Source organism: Ictidomys tridecemlineatus, unplaced genomic scaffold (genome assembly GCF_052094955.1).
Source record: "Ictidomys tridecemlineatus isolate mIctTri1 unplaced genomic scaffold, mIctTri1.hap1 Scaffold_61, whole genome shotgun sequence".
Classification (NCBI taxonomy): Eukaryota; Metazoa; Chordata; class Mammalia; order Rodentia; family Sciuridae; genus Ictidomys; species Ictidomys tridecemlineatus.
Genome location: NW_027524175.1, coordinates 1,100,672 through 1,115,852, shown reverse-complemented (window position 1 = coordinate 1,115,852; position 15,181 = coordinate 1,100,672). Strand labels below are relative to the sequence as shown.

Here is a 15,181-nt window from a genome sequence, read left to right as displayed (position 1 = left end):
AGAAACCCACTGACTTTAAAAGAAATTGCAGTTATTGACCAAGAAACCACTTTATCTTCATCTACATCAAACTTTGCACAAGGAATGATTCTGACATGAGTAATGTCTAATTTCTGTGAATTTTACCACTCAGTAGAAACCATCAAAGCTCTGTGTAGCATATTCATCCTTCAGGAGGCAGGAAGTGAGCCGTACCTATAGGCCAGTGAGTCCATTGCAAAGCTGTACCACAGAACTAAAGTCCAGCACCTCATTGTTATGACTCCTTTGGATACAGGTTTATTGTAGATTTTGAAACTTGTTTTTACTTTCCTATTAATTGTGCAATTAATAGTCTATTTCCTAATTTACCACTGTTCCTACCCTGCTTCCTGGAACAATACTGCTGTGGTAGGTATGCTCATCTTCAAACTTAATACAGCAATAAGAATGTGCTAGGATTTACACATTTGCTCACTTTTGCTCCAATATGGTCTTTTGATTTGAATTAACTTCAAACTTTTGAATTGAAGTGGGTAGGATAGTACCAGATTGCTTTGAAAGGAAATTGGATTAGTTATGGTCTGTCTTATAGGCTGTTCCTTAGAGCTGGCCTAAATTCACCCTCATCTGATAGTTCTACTTAGAAATAGTGTGCCTTGATCAGATCAATATCCTATATGGGAGTGTTCCCCAGATTGTAGCTGTGATTTTTTTTTTCCAGATGACCAGATTGTTTTTCTGAAAGTGAGCACATTTTTAGTCATGTTGATTAGTTGTTCTACATCACATTGCTATTGTTTCTAGGGTTAACATTAATGATTCTAGGGTTAACATTAAAACCATCTCTCTCAGAATAATTACAAATTTTGGGGTGGGTTTACGTCTTCTAAATCATGTCATCTAAAAAATTGAGTCAGATGCTAATGAGATACTTTAGGAACAACTGCTGTTTTTCTGACAACTGATTGTGAAACCTTAAAACCTGCATACCTTGTCTTTATAAAGTGATGAGTATGTGTTGAGAGCCACAGCCAAAGGGGCCCCAGCAAACTTCCAGCTGCCAGCAAGCTTCAGACTGCCAGCTGATGATTGGCTCACAGTGGCCCCAGCAACATCTAGCTGATTGGCTCCTCTGCGGTGATGTTCATTGGGCTGTTTCCCTGCCCTTCAGACTGCCAGCTGATGATTGGCTCACAGCGGCCCCAGCAACATCTAGCTGATTGGCTCCTCCAGGGAGCTGCTCATTGGGTGACTTCTTTGGCTCTTCCCACGCAACCCAGCCAATCGGCCTCAAGAGCAGGAGGATTGTGGGAGGCTGAGAGGCTGGTGTGGGGGTGAGAGGCTTGTGGAAGCCGGTGGTGGCAGTTGGGCTCTGAGGGTTTTTTCCCTGAGGAGCTGTTTTGTTTGGCGTTTGTAGTTGTAAAAATAAAGTTAGTTTCTTTTTGACAAGTGGCTCCTGATTTGTGCCAAGCCAGACTTTGGCAAGTATGAAAAATCTGGAAAGATATTTTATTTTTTTTAATATAGGTAGATATGACTGCCATTTATTTCCTATTTAGATATATTGACATTCATATAAAAATATGCAGGTCATTAGCCTATTATAATTTCACTATTTACATTACTTTTAACTTGATGAGACATAAATAAAACTTTCATAGTACACAAGGTGCATATTTGATACACAGAACATAAAAATTTGTGAGGAGCTTTTTTGTGGGTTACATGTAGAACCCACGTATTTTAATATTCACTATTTTAAATGAACAATGCATGAAGGGAATGCAATACTTGGCCTATTTTTAAACTAGTGTAAACCCTAATCATACCATCCGTTTGCTTTTTAAAACAAATAACAGTTGTTTTAGCCCTTGCACTTCAAGAGATCTATTCTTTAATTTTTCAGTTGTCTGTTAGGTCAGTTTTGTTTACTAGACTCATAAAACTATATGAGCCTGAAAGAATTATCAACCAAATTTAATCTTTTCTTTAATCTGGATTGGGTTAATTTCACAAGTGCAAAAATAGTTCAGTCTACAGTAGTTCTAGGAAATGAAGAATTTGCCTTAATAAAATGTTCACTCAACTGAAACTCTGAGTAGTCAAAATTTCCAGACTGTAAACTTCTCAAGAGAAGGGCCTCATCTTCTCCAATGTCATGTAAACTTTCCAAGGTGCTTGGCAGCAGTCTGTACCCTGTGGAGTACTCAGTACCTTTTTGTTTGATGTTACTGATGTTTGATGTTGCTCCCTTAAAATCTGCTATTAAAATGTAGCAAAACGGATACATTGTTCTTTCTGTTCTCTCATACTATAAAACATGTATATCAAAGTGATAATTTTAAAAAAAAAAAAAACCTTTTTTTTTTTTTTTTGGTTGTAGATGGACACAGTACCTTTATATTTATATGTGGTGCTGAGGATCAAACCCAGTGCCTCACATGCAACCCCAGCCCCTCAAAGTGATAATTTATATGAAGAAACATTTAGTATCCTTCACATAAGAATGCTTTTTTTAACCTCTATTTATTTATGTGGTGCTGAGGATTAAACCCAGGGCCTTGCCTGTGCTAGGCAAGTACTCTACCACTGAGCCACAACCCCAGCTTCCACCAAAGAATGGGGTTATATGAAAAAAAAAAGAGGATGCTTTGTATGAATGTCTTTCATCAGCATTAAACAAACTTAAATTGAACATTGTCATCAGCTTAGCTTTAATTCAGACCTGAATGACCAAACCTCCCCCCCCCAAAAAAAGGTGATTTTATCTTGAAGCAGTTAACACAAAGCAATCTGTATCTCACAAATTAGTTGTTTAAATTTACTTTCTAGTGTGGGAGGAGATGAGTTACTGGACAATAATTACAACTATAGCAATAATACTTTCAGGTTGAAACACTACTGCTTCACAAATGAAATGATTTTAGTAACTAAATTCAAACACAACTTGCTGGAGAGGACTTCTAAAACTTTTGAGATACAAAAGTATACTTGAATCAAGGGACAGTATTCTCTACACAACCTGTATATGGGCAGCTACCTTGGGCTTTGCTACAGAAGTGGTACAATCAATCAGATGGATGTAAGGAGAGGCAACTATGGGTGGGTTCAGAACTGCTCAGATAAACTACGTAGAATGCATTATAACTTACTAATAGAATAAATACAAAAAAGGCTTTAGAGGGAAAACTACTGTTGCTTTGAATAAAATAATAAATCTGCCTTTTCTTGAAAATCTATCTTCCTAGCTGACATCACCTTTATTTAAATGCTATTTTAAAATTAGAAGTTAAGTAACTTCAGCATTGCCTTGTGTCCTGTAGAGGTTGAAAGATACATTCAAAATGTGTTTGTGACTTAAATTTTATTTTACATGGTTAAAAATGGCATAAGCTATTATATGGTTTTCCTCTTACACACAGCTGCTGCTTCTAATATTAAATGGAGGTTATGTAGATAGAATTTGAGTCCTTTAGGAAGAATTCATTTTTATTCTGAGTTATCTTCAGTAGTTTAGAGATTTTGTTTCACAGAGATTTTGTTTCACACTGAAGCTTTTGCCCCTATTTTGAGAATACTTAGGGGACATAAAAAAACAATGATATGTTATGTTCTAGGTTTCAACAATCCTATTACTTTCTAGAATTTAAAAGAATGGAAGAATATGGTCTAGCAGTAAACAAAAGTATCAGGCTTTTATAATTTTATTTAAATCTTAAACCTCTTAAAATGTACTGTTAAAATTGCTGTAATTAAAATTACAGTTCTGGAGAGCTAGTTCTTAGAAACATTGTTTTAAAGACAGTAGTTACAGATCCAGGACTTGCTTTAATTGTTTTTTAAATAAAATATGTTTGAGTATCTATCAAAAAAAAAAAGAATTTAATTCAGCCCGTAGTTGCTGAGTAAAGACATTATAAGCCTTAGAGTTTCATTCATTCTTAGAGGATTATACTTTTCTAATTTTTTTATCATATTCCTTGAAAATCAGTGGGAAGGTATGGGAAAGAGAAGAGTGTGTTGTGTACATTTTTAAAAAGAAATTTCCTTATTTTTTATAGATACAACATACCACCTTATATTTTACTGTTACAATGCAATAATGGCAAAAGCAGTAGCTCTTGCTACTAATGTAAACTCATTCTCAGAAAAGCATTCTCACATGGACAGTGGTTAGAAAAAAGTACATGAATGTGCTACAAAAATAGAGCCACAAGACTTCTCACAAGTAAAAGAAATCCTCTGTAGAAGTCCACAGTTGACCAAGGTCCAGCCTCCTTAACAGTGAGCAACAGGGAATATGCTGCCAAGTCACTATCTTCAGTTCTGAGAGTGCGTTTACATGCTTCCCCAATGGCACAAAATCTCATGACGATCCAATGAATCAACAGACACTTGGGAAATATTAATAAACAATTTTTATGAACTATTACAACAAAGAACTTCAGCAAGAAGGAAAATGATGTTTATGATCTTTGAGTAAACATTTTTAGCCCAACAGTCTCTGCGACCAGATATTGAAAGAGAAAAAATATCAAGCTTATAAAACACCATTTCTCTGTTATCAACTGGAATACACTAATAATAGGATAATGGAAATACATGTTCTTAAAGCATTTCCACAGGAAATGTCCATAATTATGACATTCTAAATCATTTAGCAATTGTATATGCTACATTAACTAAAACAAAGGTATTCCTTATTGCACATTTTTAAATTGGAAGGATACTCTAGCTTAAGTGGGGGATATTTAGGGGGAAAATATTTTGGCTCAAAATGTATACTGCACCAAGGCAGCTTCATTCTGAAAACATAAACCATTTAAAATAAACTTTTATATTTTGAAGCCAATAATCCTTTAACTCTGACTAAGTGTCAGAGGTTAATTTTATGGGCCCTGTTTTTAAGGCCTGTGAACAGCCCTCACTACTCTTGAGAATTAGGTGGAGTTTCATCTTTAAAGCCTGAAGGCATTAAGTCTTTTGCAGCAGGTGGTGGCCCATAGTCTTGGGGACCATGAGTTGGAGGTGGTAATGGGGCACCAGGAATGAAGTACTCTCTTGGGCCAAATGAGCCTAAAGGTCTAAATGGTGCTGGTGCAGGTCCTGGAAAAAAATCACGAGGGTCAAAAGGCAAATCCCATTTTCCAGGTGTAACACCTGGTGCATATTCTCTGAAGCCTATTGGTGGACGCATACCAGGACCTGGAAAATAAAAAGGAAGTTATGTAAATACCAGAAATTTCTGAACTAGGGTGATTTCAAGTATGTTAATATAGTCTTTAATTTCTCCCAAGCCTAGAACATCAGCTGGTGAACATCCTGACTTGCCAGATGAGGCAAACTGAGATGGAACAAGTTTAGGTTATAGCCTTTGACCAACCAGCCATGAAGCAACATATTAAGGATTTAACATGGCTCTACCTAGCTCCAGGCTTGTCTTTTTTCTTTCCCTACTATATAATTGCAGAATTATTTCTATCTCACAAGAGCTCCATTTATATTTGGAAGTATTACCATGACAAGATGATAGATTATGAAATAAGAACTTTACTACATCAAAGAAATTTTGATAAAAGGAAATCTCACTATCTATTACTGTATCCATTAAAAATTCATGAAGTATTTCAGCATGGACTTTACACATGCCATCAGAATCAAGGTGCACGCATGCCCTCCTGGAAAAGGCCTTCCACAGCCACCTAATTAAACCAGGAACATTTATTAGGTAATTGTTAAATCCTCTTTAACACTTCCCTCTGACTTTTTTCAAGGTAAGGAGGGTTTGACTTTTCCTTTTCTATATTCTATAACCTACTGCTTATGCTTCCATTATGGGTGATTACAAACTTTATGTTATAGGATTTTCATATCTGTGACAAAATTTTAAGTTATGGCATGCGTCTCATCCACCTTTCCATCTATTGCAGTGCATATCAACAGATTTTCAACAAACATCTGCAGAAGTAATATTTCTGGCTTTTCTGTATATAGCCCCTTATCCTTGTCTATGAGAGATAGCTATTGTCTATCTCAGTATAAGATTATGTAGTGTCCCATATGTCCCAGAAAACTGGAGGAAAAGTTAAAATGTACTCAGCTTTATCCTTTCATTGTTAAGACCTGAGATAGCAACCAACTGTTTTAGCAAGCAATAGAAGTGGAAGATGAATGTGATTTATAAGTCAATCACTACTGTTCAGATCATCATACCAAATGGTGGAGGAATTGGCCGAGGCCCAAAAGGCCCACCGAGCTGAAGTGGCGGTCCATACCAAATGGGAGGTGGTGGAGGCCGTCCCATCGGGGGTCCCATGAAGGGTACCCCTGAGAAAGGAAGGGGCCCTTTCATAGCCATATGAACCTGTAATTTAAGATTTGAAAGCAGTTAAAAGTTTTAAAATTCCTATGTATTAAGACAAAGTACCAATACCTATAAAAGCTAAAACCCAAAACCTGTCCAGAGAACACCATCAGTGCAACAAAACTCTACCCACCCCTCCTGTGTATTCCCACTGACAGCTTACAGAAGTTGGAAGGATGCCACAAGAGGGAGCAGTTTGTTACTGATTATATCTGCACAGGAAAGGGAAAGGCAAGAGGACTGGCAGGGGTTATTAACAGAGGTGATTTCTGACCAGTATGTCATGCTGTATTCACTACAATCTATTTCAAAGGGTGTCCCCCCATCCCCATCACTTCCCTTTCATCACAATAGCTCATTACTTCCATATTAAGAATGAACAGAATAAAATGAAAAATCCATTCTCTACTCATGTAATAATAGCTACTATTCTACTATATCTTCAGTAAGTCTTTCATATATTATTCAACCTCTGAGATCTTTAAGTAGACTGTCTTGTTTTAAATAAGAGGGAACAAAAGCAAATGGGATATCATAATTTGTTGAAGGCCACACTGCATATTAAAGAACTCAATCCCAGGTTTGCCTCCAAGCCATGCTTTTCCCACCTCTATTCCTCTCTAACAATGGGTCTTTGCTCTCTTTTAAATCTTCTACTACAAAGGGGTTTGGGGTCTTATCTAAGCTGCCCTTAGACTTCTCCAGAGATGTATATTCCTGGAATATATGTACACTGGAACTTGAGAAGTATTTTCCATCACAGTGCTATATACACAAATTAGGAAGACAAGCCTTTAATATTTACTTTCATTTACTGTACACCATTTGAGATATTGATTTATCATTTCCTATGAGTAGTGGGTTTGAAACTCAACAATTAAAAATTTATTTTATTATAGAGCTGCAGAAGACCTACTAGATATAATAGCAACACAGTTACAAGAGAATACACTTATGTGAACAAATGAGACCATTTCTTGGGACTGGCTCAAGAGGTCATTTCAGATGATCATTGTTTCACCGAAAATCTGATACCAATCTAATTCAAATCACTCAAAATAGGGTTTGCACAAATGGAGGAATTCTTAAATAACATTCTTCCAAACAAAAATAAAAATGATGAATTATATAATTTATAATGAATTTACTTTGCCTTAGAACATTCAACACAAAACACCATATAAAGTTAGAGTGATAACTTTTCACATTCTGTAGTTCATTATAGTTGTACACACTTAAGCAACATTCCCAAGTTAAAGAGAAAAGTAAGCTCAATATTGCATGCAGTTTAAAGCAAACAAGATCAGTGTCATGTTCTGAATATCCTTCCCATAAATGCACAGAATAAAACCCAATTCAGTTCTCAACCTCTAAGTACTTACTCCAACTGGATGCTCAGTCAAAGAAGTAAGGGTGGAGACTGAGGGGGTCTCAGGTTCTTGGGGAACAGTTTGCTTTTTAAAAAACAAATGGGATAGTACAAATAGAACACAAAGAAGGATAAAGCAAAGAGCAAGTACTGTAGGAAAGCTACATGTTCCTGCATGACCACATGATTCACAGTAACTACAGAACTTACCTTGCCCTCATTCGTCACCTTAGCTGGAGAAGAACTTTTGGAGCTGCTGTTCATGTGAGCTGGACCACATCCTGAGTCTGTTAGAGATCAAAGAATGGATTCAGACTATTCTAACATGAAAAGAATAAAAATCCTCCATCCACAATTACAGATTCTTTGAAATTACTTGGTCCCTTTACCAGAGGCAACGGGTTTCCCAGATGCCTCAGAAGACCAGTACGAGGTAAAGGTCCATCCATTGACCTTGGGAAAGAAAGATCAGAGCCTTTGTATGTATTTTTCAGAAGAAATAAACCACTGGTGGACAGGTCAGGGTTCAACAATAACTAGAAAGCAACATGAAAAATGGGTTGCCCAGGGGTTGGTGTCATAGCTCAGTTGTAGAGTGTTTGCCTAGCATGTGTGAGGCACTGGGTTTGATTCTCAGCACACATTTAAAAAATAAATAAAGATATCATGTCCATCTACAATTAAAAATATTTTTTAAATGGGTTGCCCAATACATAAATCACAATTTATGAAGAGACTTAAGTAAAATAAAGAACTGCCTTGGGTTGATAGAACAGGAGATTAATAAGTACTGGTCCTAAACTTTAAGCTATAGACTTAAAGTATGTGTAGGCTGGCTTTTCTTTAGTCTGTATAACCTGACTTCCAATCTTACCAAGACTACAGTCCTATTTAGAATTTGAAATAAGATTCAGTATTTCATGTTGGAAATATGTATGCTACATAAAGTTTAAGGCTACTTTTATAATATTTGGGAAAGGAACACCATAGAGATTTAATTTAAAGATAAAGGTTTACACTTCGCAGTGTAAAATTTAAAAGAAAAAAACAATACAGGGACCTCCAGGAAAAAAAAAATGTTTTCTATTCTAGAACAGATTTTCCAGAAAACATTCACTAAGATAAAGTAAGAAATTATGTTCTATATATTGTACAGGCCCAAATTCAATGTTTTCATTAGAATATTCAAAAGGGGAAAAAAAAACCTTGAAGCAGTTTACTATAAAGCAACATGTGAATGCTCACCAAATCCGTTTCTAGGCATATCTTTTTGATTAAGAGTAGCAGAAGGAGGTCTCCCAGCTGGCTCTGCTGTCAGTGGAGGGGAACATTCTCCACCACTCATGGGGGATGGACCAAAAGAGCCATTATGGCTCAGTGGACCTAAAGACCTTACTACTTTAAGGCAGCCTTCTCCCTGACACCAACCCTCACCTCCTGCTTTAGCAAATCATTCAGATTATTTCATAACCATTACACACAGAAATAAAAAGTAATTTACATACATTCTGCACCAAGAAATAAAATAGCTCCTTTTACAAAGTGCCCCCTACCTCTCTGAGGAGGATTTTGTAAATCTGGTCTTCCCAGCATAGGTTTTACAATCCCGGGTTCATCTTGACGCACTGCGATCTTTTGGGTCATTTCCAATAGTCTTGAATATTGAGAAAGAATGGACTGAATTATGAAACAGCAATCTATTCCTTCATAGATAATATCTAGCATAACCTTAAAACACTATAAAACATATAGGAAGATACCAAAATCACATACTTCTGTCTCAAATTAGCAACTTCCCTTTTCTCTTCAGCTATAGCTCTTTCTGCAGAACGAGCTTTGAGCTATTAAAGAGAAAATATTCAAATTCAGTATCAGTAGGCTATGCACAAAATAAAGAAAAGGGGGAAAAAATCTTACCCAATTATCATGAGCTTTCTTCTCATGCATAGCAATCTGAAAAAGACAATACATTAAAAAATATGTTTTTAGGGACTCATTATAATAGCCTATAGTTGTCTGTATTAGATATCAAGAAATTCTGCAACTACAGGACAGTATTAATTACTACCTGGTTTTTAAACGAGTGCTTGGTTTTCTGTAATGCTTCTTCCATCTCTTCAATTCTCCGCCTAAGAATTACAACAATTGAATAACATTTGAAACATTTCTGACCATTTTCCCTTTATTCCATCAGCTATACTTTTAAAGACTTTATCATACATAAGAAAAACATTTCTATAGTTATATGAATCCAGTGTGATCAAAACTAATACTACAGGCCAGGTGCAATGCCACATGCCAGTAATCCCAATGATTGGGAAGCTGAGGCAGGAGGATCACAAGTTCGAGGTCAGTCTCAGCAATTAAGTGGGAACCTATGCAACTGAGACCCTGTCTCAAAGTAAAAAAAAAAAAAAAAAAGGTCTAAGGATGTAGCTTAGTAGTAAAGCACCAAAAATAAATAAATAAATAAATAAAATAAAGACCCAATACTAATAACTTCTTTATCATTTAATTGCTAGAGATTCTGAATGATAAATTATAATTTCCTTAACTGTTCATCAGTGTGTTCTCAAGTAATTCTGCTAGAAATATCTTCCTCCTTAAAACTTTTTTTCTTTTTTTCAAATTTTATCCATAAAAGATTTCCAAGGTCTATCAAATGCCACACTTTTGTGGGTCTTGATACATCACACAGCAAACTGATTTCTTAAAGAATTACTACAACATACAAAACCCCCAGAACTGTTTGCATTGACCAAGTTCCCTATGGTCTTGTCCATTGGGTATAAGTAAATTTTTGTTAACATTTTTCATTTGTAAAGTTGAAATTTATTTTTTCTCCTGTGTGAATTGAATGTATTCATATCCTCTCGTTATTTATACTTCCATGCTATTTTCTTCTATCTACATAATGTAAAAAAAGATTAAAAAAGAAAGCCACCACTAGTTTATTAGACATTGACACCCTCCTTTAGAAACTGAACTCACTTGTAATTTTTAACTTCCTGTACAGCGGAAACCACCTTTTCATCTGCAGCTGACAGCTGCTGCTCTTTTTCTAGTCTCTCATATTCTTCTTGGCTCACTTTCCTAAAATAAAGCCAGTTATCAAATCAAAAGTTTCTCTCTGTGAATATCACTTCCCACAATTCTATAAAATGCTTAGGCACATAAAATAGGAATTCAAACCTGCAATTTAGTAAATCAAACTCTGGCAAATCACTTACATTTTCTAATTTTTCCTCTTAATTCTCTATTTACCAGTAAATAAAATAAATGTGAAAACAACATGTGCCCCAAGGGCAAGTCTCCTGTGTGTAAGATAATAAAAACTCACTTTACTTCAATGTGGAAGATCAGGACTGATAAACCAAACATAATTAAACATATTAGGATAAAGCAAGGGATAATTCTTTTCTCGTTTCTGCCATGGGTAGGACACTAAGTATATCTTTGTCATGGAGGAACTCTTTTCTCAATCCAAGACTGGTACCATAATAAAGATATAGTCAATCAAAGAAAAAATCTTCTAGAATATGTCTTTTAGCTATGCAATTAGCCACAGAACATTTTTCACACTTTAGATATATATTTCAAAAGAATTGCAATTAAGCAAAAAGACAAATCTGAGTTTTGATAATGTCTGTCAACCAGAAAAAGAAGCCAAACTGACCCACGATCAGAGTATTATCTACTGACAAGTTTTAACTCTGATCATGAAACTCAAGATGTTCATCTACTGAGACAAAGGTAGCCACATTTAATGATTTTAAAAATACTATTTTCTGCTATCCTTGTACTACTTTAGCCATAGTTCCAATTCAAAAGATAATTAACTTGAAACTTAATTTTCCATAAATCAGAAGAACTATAGTAAAAAAGAATTATTGATACCAAATAGAAAAAGGGGATTATATATTCTTATATAGCTTCTCATTTAATTCTTCAGCAAGTATTTTATGAGTGGCTATAATATACTAGTTACCTTGTAAGATGCTAAAGAATAAAAGAGCTCACTGTTTCAGGTATAAATGACGCCTAAAGGAATATAATAATTTTCCCCACTGGCTTAAGAAGGAATATGGAGAAAACTGAATCTTGAAGGACAGAGAGAATTTTGTTTCCAATTACCAAAGAGTTAGTCTGAGAGCACTAAGAACAATCAAAACATCTTTATAAGAATATAAAATTGTGTTTGAAAGGATACAAGCTAAAAAGGCAGTGAAGATATATGTATGTGGCCAAGATCCATTAGAAAAAGGAATCTCAGAATTACAAGTAAAGCTGGCACTTTAAGGTACTTTTCTCCTAGGTTTACCCACATATTGAAGATAACACAAAGATATAATGAGTCTGAACTAAGCCTTCATCAAATTCCTGGGCTTAGAGGAAAAAAGAAGTGTTTGGGGCTACAAATAAAGGGACCCTTAATAAAAGCCCTAGCCTTTGAGTTTAGATTAGAAAGTACTGCACACTTAAGTGATGAACAGGCAAAAAATCCAAAAGTAACAATACTGAAACATTGAAAAGACAAGTCATTTTTGAATTATCTTAATTGCTGACTAAGTTTGAAGTGACAATCTTACTCAAGTAACCTCAACACTTTTCTATAAGAAGATAACTTCATCTTAGTCCTCAAATTTCATGTATAATTATCACAACAATGTTAGCCAATCAAAACTGACCAGGTACTCCATAAGACAAAATTCTGTGAGAAAAAATCCCACAGAAAAGGAAACCACCTAATGGGGTTAACCGCACATGTTTTAAAATCACTGTGCTTTATATAGTCAAAAAAGTAAAGTCAAGATTATGAATTTCAGGTCTGGGAATATAGTTTAGTTGGTAGAGTGCTGTCTTGCATGCACAAGGCTCTGAGTTCAAACCCCAGCACCACAAAAGAGGAAAAAAAAGATTATGAATTTTGTCAAAGGATTAGAAACTATAAAACCAAGAAATAGTTGGGTGTGGTGACCTACATACAGTTGAAGATACTTGGAGGCAGAGGCAGAATGATGAGATTAAAGATAGCTTGGAAAGCAGTAAGACACTAGTCCCTTATGAGAAAGAGCAAGGAGTCTGGGGAGGTAGCTCAATAGTAGAGCACATGGCTCAAGGTCCTGGGTTTGAGCTGTAGTACTGAAATAGGACTGGGGTTGTGGCTCAGTGGTGAAGCACGTGCCCCACATGTGTGGGGCACTGGGATCAGTCCTCAACACCACATAAAATAAATAAAATATTGTGTCGGGCTGGGGATGTGGCTCAAGCAGTAAGGTGCTCGTCTGGCATGTGTGCAGCCCGGGTTCAATCCTCAGCACCACATACAAACAAAGATGTTGTGTCCGCCAAAAACTAAAAAATAAATATTAAAATTATCTTTCTCTCTCTCTTAAAAAAATCCTATAAAAAATAAAATAAAATATTATGTCCATCTACAACTAAAATAATATTTTAAACCCTGAACTTTTTAAAATCCTAAACTCAATGAATGATTTTAACATCAGATTTGGGAAGTAAAATAAATCCTACCGCTTTTAAGACAGGTCAGAAGAAAATATCCAGAAGAAGTAAATCCAGAATGTAGGAGGCAGGGGAAATCAAATTCTAATATGCATTATTATAATCAGAAGAGAGAATGAGGTAAAATCAACATTTAGAAAAAGACTCGAAAATTCAAGAAATGTTTAATGGTCCCAAGCAACATAACTGCAAGAGGAAAAAGTGGGTGGGGTGGGGAAAACTACACCTAGGCACTTCCCAATACAACTGTTAAAAAAAGAGAGAAATGACTACAGGAACTAGGGGAGGGAGATAAGACCAAACAACAATGATAATGGACTCCTTAAATTAAAACAGATGGTAATTAATTGGATATTTTCAAATTGCTAAAACTAAGTAACAGTCAAAATTCAGTAGCCAAAAGAAAGATCCTTTAAAAATGGAAACTGGTTTTAACTCTAATCATGAAGTTCATGTCAACCTAATACAGATTATAAAGGTAGCAATATTTAGTGGATAAAATACTATTCTCTGTTTATCCTTGTACTACTTTGATACACTAATCAAATCTATCATTAAAGGACAATGTTCAAATAGAATGAAAATAATTTCAAATAAGAAACCAACAGTGTAGAATGCAGAACTACAGAAACTTTAAATATGTGTATAAATTGAATGAATGTCTTGTGGAGTTCACAGTATATGAAGTACTAACATATGATGCCACAACAGTTATCTGATTCAGGAGCTACTTAAAGCCCATAAAAACAAGTAATAAACCTATTAATCTCTATCAGGTTTTTATTAAATCCAGAATATATACCAAGGCCTTTAAATTATGAGAAGATGAATAAAATTATAATTATAATTATATAATTATAATTCCATTATAATTTATGATTACATCAAGCTTATACAGGTGATGAGGAAAATAATTAAAAATATTTAAACTATTAAAAAGATACAAGGAAGAAAAAAAGAACAGGTCATCAAATAGAAAGCAAATTCTTCATAAACCACAGGCACATATTGACATGGACAGACTTATATTTTAGAAAGTCCACTCAAGTGGCTATAGAGAAAATTACTAAGAATTTGAAATAAATTATATAAAAATATAAATAATGGAGAATGAAGACAGATGACCTAGGTTAGAAACAGAAAAGATGACACAGGCATGAACTAACATAGTACCTGGGAATGAGAAAAAAAGAGTACAAACCACAGATGATGACTGAATGAATTTTGGAGGAGTTGAGGAAAATAGTGCTACAATTTAACTGCATTACAAAGAAAATTAATTGCCATTTAGGTCATTCATATTACTTGTAGGGACAGAGAAAACAAGTGTTCTTTTGAAAAAAAAAGTGATAAAATGAGAAATGTTTCTTTGAAACAGGCCAGGCATTTAGAACTGGCCTGAACAAAAATTTGAGATTCTAAAAAGGTCGCTTGGAGATCACAGAATTTTAGAAAAGTTAATGGAAAGGTTTCAATATTTAATGCATTAATTAGGCAACAGAAGTCAAAATACCTAAAAATAGTTAAGTCTATAAGAAGGTCTGTATATATATATATATATATATATATATATATATATATATATATATATATATATATATATATCTTGTTAATAAATCAGGTGCAAACAAATAAAATCTGACACACAAAAAAACTATTTTTAGAGAATTCAAGTATTTTTGTGGATTAAAAATTTCAAATGAACTTCCAAAAAATAACTAGCTCCACACTGAGAAGATTAATATATAAATATATACTACAAACAAGTACTTCTGTAATCGTAACTCCTAAAATCCTTTCCACAGTTCAATTTTTAGTGTGAACATCTGAGATACTCAAGTCCAAAACTTGTACCATCAATAAGTAAATATTATTCCTTTTTGAAGTTTTTATTCTACTAAAACATGTCATTCCAAAACACTCAGTATTTTTAAAGGTCCAGA

At 34.7% G+C, this 15,181-nt stretch overlaps 1 pseudogene across 1 annotated transcript in view; it reads right to left on the bottom strand.

Moving 5' to 3' along the window:
* Positions 1–4,382: 4,382 nt before the first annotated feature.
* LOC144374188 (transport and Golgi organization protein 1 homolog) overlaps positions 4,383–15,181 on the bottom strand; it is a 117,977-nt pseudogene continuing 107,178 nt past the window's right edge. The window contains exons 33-40 of the transcript XR_013433659.1: positions 10,707–10,808; positions 9,784–9,844; positions 9,633–9,668; positions 9,489–9,556; positions 9,269–9,369; positions 7,926–8,002; positions 6,196–6,346; positions 4,383–5,187 (exon numbers count right to left, since the gene is read on the bottom strand). The product of XR_013433659.1 is annotated as a transport and Golgi organization protein 1 homolog (transcript). The remainder of the gene's footprint in view (positions 5,188–6,195; positions 6,347–7,925; positions 8,003–9,268; positions 9,370–9,488; positions 9,557–9,632; positions 9,669–9,783; positions 9,845–10,706; positions 10,809–15,181) is intronic.